Source organism: Drosophila guanche, unplaced genomic scaffold (genome assembly GCF_900245975.1).
Source record: "Drosophila guanche unplaced genomic scaffold, DGUA_6, whole genome shotgun sequence".
Classification (NCBI taxonomy): domain Eukaryota; kingdom Metazoa; phylum Arthropoda; class Insecta; order Diptera; family Drosophilidae; genus Drosophila; species Drosophila guanche.
In genome coordinates this window covers 1325899-1332265 of record NW_022995746.1, presented here as the reverse complement: position 1 = coordinate 1332265, position 6367 = coordinate 1325899, and positions in this window count along the sequence as shown.

The window sequence follows — 6367 nt, the reverse complement described above, 5'->3', positions numbered from 1 at the left end:
ATGTCGGAATCTTCTCTCTTAGAGTCGCTTAGGTCTAATTTGCGCCTGGATATTCAGCATGAACTCCTATATGAGGAAATACTCAGCATATCAAAACTTCGGCATTTTGTCAGAACTCGAGAGATCTTCCTACAAACGGTAGGAAATCACGCTTTACCAAAATCTCGTCCAGTGCCGATGCCGCGCCGATCTGTCAATGCAGTTCAATGTCAGGTAGAGTGTGAAACAGAAACCGAGGTATCGGATGACGAAGAAATGGGAATAGCCGCCCTTAATTTAGTGTGCTGGAATTGTGAAGCAACTGGTCACCGCTACCAGGATTGCGATAGCCCGGTTCGTCGCGTATTTTGCTACGGCTGTGGAAAGGCGGATACATACAAGCCGTCCTGTAAAAAATGTAATAGTTCAAAAAACTGGGTAGCCCGTGCACAGCCGAAAAGTGCACGCAAACAGATGAGCTCGAAAGCAACCAATACCGACTAGATGTTGTTAGTGACACATCAACCACTTCTCCACTTATAATTTCCTTTTTACCAGACGTTCAAAATCAGGATTATATCTCCCCAGAATTCGACCAACCAATCCACAAGGATGAAAACTCAAACAATGTGTCGCGCTCCGTTGCCCGGCGCACTGCATTTCATAAAATGTGCAGACAGGAACGAAAGATATTGTCTTCAACAGTAGTAGCCAACTCCCAGGACATTAGACCTTATGCCGATGTTTTTATTTTAGGCAAAACTGTTAACGGCTTGCTTGACACAGGCGCATCGATAAGCTGTATCGGAGGTCGTTTTGCTCAAGAATTCATTGAATCAAAACACCTATACAAAGCTTTAGGGTCGAATGTTCGCACTGCCGATGGCAAAGCGCAGGAAATAATCGGAAAAATAACCACCGAACTCAAATTTCGTGGGAAATCACATCGGTTGACCTTATACCTTGTTCCCTCCTTGTCACAAGACCTATATTTGGGAATTGATTTCTGGAAAACCTTCGACTTGCTGCCTTCATGTTTTGTATCAGAGCGCCTTTCTGCCTTAGATGTCACTCCCTTGAGGACATTATATACTGAACAACATGACTTATTGTTAGAAGCAATCAACTGGTTTCCATCTTTTTCTAAACTTGGTTTAGGGCGAACTTCAGCTTTTTCTTACGTAATAGAAGTGGCAGATGCTATACCTGTAAAGCAGAGGCATTATCCAGTCTCCCCAGCCGTGGAAAAACTTATGTACGAGGAGCTGGATAGAATGCTCAATCTAGGCGTGATTGAGGAATCTGTGAGTGCTTGGTCTTCTCCGGTCGTTCTCGTCCGGAAGCCAGGCAAGGTGCGTCTATGTTTGGACAGCAGGCGAGTAAACGCTGTCACAGTCAAAGATGCATACCCCATGCCGTTTATAGAGGGCATTCTCAGCAGACTTCCGAAGGCTGAATACATTACAAGTCTCGACCTCAAAGATGCTTTTTGGCAAATTCCTCTATCTATATCGTCACGTGACAAAACCGCCTTTAGTGTTCCTGGCAGGCCTCTATACCAATATACCGTTATGCCATTTGGTCTTTGCAACGCCCCACAGACAATGTCAAAGTTGATGGATCGAATTATTCCTGCTCACCTACGCAGAGAAGTGTTCATCTATTTGGATGATCTCTTGATAGTGTCAGATTCGTTCGAGAGGCATTTGGCTGTACTGAAAGATGTTGCGGGACAATTAAAACAAGCAGGCTTGACCATCAACATCGAGAAAAGCCATTTCTGCCTAAAAGAGGTCAAATATTTGGGCCATGTTGTCGGAAACGGTACTATCAGTACAGATCCCGATAAGATTGCCGCGATTACAGATTTTCCTATCCCTCGTTCTGTGAAACAGGTTAGACGGTTTCTGGGAATGACGGGGTGGTACCACAAATTTATTTGCAATTATGCATCCATTGCGTCACCCATAACCGATACATTAAAATCGCATCGCAAATTTTGTTGGAATGAAGATGCGCAGAAAGCGTTTGAATCGTTGAAGTTGAAGCTCAGTTCAGCACCAGTCCTTCATAGCCCAAATATCGAAAAACCTTTTGCGATTCATTGTGATGCAAGCCATACTGGTGTGGGTGCCGTGTTGGTCCAGGTTAACCAGGATGGCGATGAAGTACCCATAGCATTTATGTCTCGCAAGCTTAACCAATGCCAGAGAAACTACTCTGTCACAGAAAAAGAATGTTTGGCAGCTATTCTAGGCGTTAAGAAGTTTAGAGCTTACGTCGAGGGTCAAGAATTCTCTATAATTACGGACCATGCTTCCCTAAAATGGCTGATGTCACAGTCAGACCTAAGCTCGCGGTTAGCTCGTTGGGCATTAAAACTGCAAGGTTTTGAGTTTAAGATAACACACCGTAAGGGTACCCAAAACGTTGTGCCGGACGCACTGTCCCGTACTCATAATGATGATTTATCCGAAATAAGTCTTGGCACGATTGTGGATCTGGATTCGGAATACTTCCGTTCAGTCGAGTATAAGAATCTGGCCGATAAGATAGAAGCGAACCAGTCCCACACGCCCGACATTAAGGTAGTTGATGGATACATTTACAGGCGAGCTGAGCATACCACAGGAGACAAGATTGCAGACGATTTATGTTGGAAATTATGGATTCCAAAGGACATGGTTCCGGAAATTCTCAAATCCGCTCATGAATCTCCCTTGTCTTCCCACGCTGGCATTTGTAAAACCCTTGATCAACTGCGTCGATATTTTTTCTGGCCAAACTTAGTAACTGACGTGAAAAATTACATCAATAGCTGCGATATGTGTAAATGCACGAAGTATCCTAACTATACCTTACGTCCGCCCCTAGGCAAAACGGCTGAAACGCAACGCGTTTTCCAAAAGCTATTTGTTGATTTTCTAGGACCTTACCCTAGGAGTCGCTCAGGGAATATTGGTATATTTGTGGTGCTAGACCATTTCTCTAAATTCCCTTTCTTGAAAACAGTAAAAAAATTCACAGCTGAATCTGTCATTCGTTTCCTCGAAGAAGATATCTTCCACTGCTTCGGTGTTCCGGAGGTTGTTGTTTCCGATAATGGCGTCCAGTTTAAGTCCAATAGCTTCAATGCACTTCTGGAAAAATACAAAATTAAGCATTGCTATACAGCCATCTATGCTCCTCAAGGCAATGCGTCTGAAAGGGTAAATAGATCGGTAATTGCCGCCATAAAATCCTACATAAAACCGGATCAGAAGAACTGGGATGAACAGCTAAGTCATATATGCTGTTCGTTGCGTTCAAGCGTTCACTCAGGTGTAAGTTCCAGCCCTTATCGTATGGCATTTGGTCAACATATGGTTACGAGTGGATCTCAGTACGACCTCTTGCGCAGATTAGAACTTTTGGAAGATAGAACTGTGCAGTTTAACAGGGAGGATTCCTTCGACTTGATTCGCTCAAAGGCAAAACAGTCCATGCTGCGACAACGCATTCGAAATGAGCGGAATTATAACAAACGAAGCCGAGAAGTTTCTTTTGCAGTTGGTCAGGAATTATTCCGTCGTAACTTTCAACAAAGTAATTTTGCAAAAGGCTTCAACGCCAAACTGGCTCCAAGTTTCATCAAGGCAAGAGTGAGAGCTAGATTGGGTAATAGCTAATACGAAATTGAGGATTTGCAAGGTCGTTTAGTTGGAAAATATCACGCAAAAGATTTGAGGCAATAATGATTAAAGTAATTCCAGCGCGGATCACTCTTTCCATGCAGTCACCATGAAAAGTGTGATTTAGCAGGGGGGTGTTGTAGTGGCGCTGGGAGTTGCAGCTGAACACAAAATAATTACAAGCAGCGAATGATATTATCGCATGCGATAAAGTTAGATAAATTATGCTGACAGAATCAAAGCTTAGCTCAGCAAAGCTTAGCTGTTAAATCAGCTGATTGGGTGAAGCTTTCGTTGATGACAGCTGTCAACATAAGCTTTNGAAGCCGAGAAGTTTCTTTTGCAGTTGGTCAGGAATTATTCCGTCGTAACTTTCAACAAAGTAATTTTGCAAAAGGCTTCAACGCCAAACTGGCTCCAAGTTTCATCAAGGCAAGAGTGAGAGCTAGATTGGGTAATAGCTACTACGAAATTGAGGATTTGCAAGGTCGTTTAGTTGGAAAATATCACGCAAAAGATTTGAGGCAATAATGATTAAAGTAATTCCAGCGCGGATCACTCTTTCCATGCCTTCACCCTGTAAAGTGTGATTTTAGCAGGGGGGTGTTGTAGTGGCGCTGGGAGTTGCAGCTGAACACAAAATAATTACAAGCAGCAAATGATATTATCGCATGCGATAAAGTTAGATAAATTATGCTGACAGAATCAAAGCTTAGCTCAGCAAAGCTTAGCTGTTAAATCAGCTGATTGGGTGAAGCTTTCGTTGATGACAGCTGTCAACATAAGCTTTTAGAACACGGTTTAGCACTTCCGATCGCATTTAAACGGCACGACCCCCCCAGAAAAATTCTTCTTTTCGTCTATCTAAAATTCTGATCGGTTCGTGACCCGTCCGATAGCGAGTTAATTTTTCGACCAACCACGTGTGTGTGAAAAAGTANTGATTGGGTGAAGCTTTCGTTGATGACAGCTGTCAACATAAGCTTTTAGAACACGGTTTTAGCACTTCCGATCGCATTTAAACGGGACGAGCCCCAGAAAAATTCTTCTTTTCGTCTATCTAAAATTCTGATCGGTTCGTGACCCGTCCGATAGTGAGTTAATTTTTTTCCGACCAACCACGTGTGTGTGAAAAAGTAATAATAAACGAACGCCGTGCAGTGAATATAAATATCAGTGAATTTAAATTTCACCTGGCCTAGAGCCATCCCAACGTTTTTGGGCGAGCGTGCTATCCACGCAATCCCAAACTTTTTGGACTGGCGTTCAATCCACGCCTTCCACGACAGAAGAGAAATATAATTATCCACGGAAATCCCGGAAAGATTGGTAGGTCCAATGTGGGAGAGACCCGAACAAAGGTTCTTATAATAGCTCTTGGCTGTATTCCTTCCCCCCCACAGGGCTTCGCTACGCTTTCCCCCCACACTCAGCCAGAGCAGCAGCGCATTGACGTTTTGTTGGCAATACGCTGAGGGNCGTCCACCAGCTCAATAACGTTGCATACTACACGCCGGTTGTGGCAGCTAATAAAAAATTAATAAATACATAATAATAATAATAGGAATACGATGCTTCTATATGGGAGAGATCTATAGTAAAGTCTCCTTATAGCTTTCTGTTTGAATATATGCTAACTATGCATATGCAAAGATAGCTTTTTATCTTTATTTCTCACTTATTATTTTCCCTCACCCAATTGGGGTTTGATCGGAGATTTAAGCAAATGCAAGTGAATTTATTTAAATATTAAAATATATCTATTCATATACCCTTCACCCCAAATATAATCCTCCCAGCCACATTCCTTTACTTCGCTTCGCTCTACTTTCTATACAGTAATCAGTACATGGATCATTCCAGGCTCAAGCCCACTTTCAAGTGGCCGCAACGAAAGGTTAATTAACTCAGAGAGTCGAGGCTGAACTGCAGCCATCAAAAGAGTAAAATCAATTCAAACAGTTTGCTGACTTTCTATAGAAAACATCCAAAACAATTGGGAAAAACACTGGGAAGACAGGGGACTAGAAGCGTAGGGCAGTGTAGAAGCGCCAGGCATGGCTAAATTGTACAAATGATGGACGAAGTGCACCATCTACGAGTATTTCACACAAATTGTCAAGAACAAAGCGGTGGAGGATGCCGACAAAGGACAACCGATCGCTGACGTTTGATCTTGCAGCCACTGACCATCAGGAGATGATCGCTGATGGATCTGATCGATGGACTTTGTCAAGAGTGCCACGCGACCGCAGCTTAGTGGCAGATCGAGGTCCCTCTACTGAGGCCTGACTCAAGCATTATGCTGCAATATTCGATAGAAAGGTTCGCGGATAGCCTAAAGATCGTCAACGCCCATGAGCAGAGGGCACTGAAAATCCCGACGATGCCTGGATCTGGCATTTCCTATTAGCATTTGGCGTGGACTACCTGAGCAGCAGGATCTCTCTCTCGCTCTTTTTTTGACTGTCAAAATAGCAACAAAAGGCAGTAGGAGTAGCAGATCGGTGGGCGGTTCTGGTTGAAAGTGGGAAACCTCTCTCTCGAGCTCTCAACAATAGCTCACCTGATGATAATCCCTCTGTAGTCCCTCTGTTGGTTGCGTGTTTCTGGGTTTTCTCCGCTCTTGTCAGATTAATCGTTTTCGTTTTGCGGATTAGTTGTTTGGCGCTAAATTGCGAAAATACGATTACGAGTAGGGCACACCAAAAGTCAAG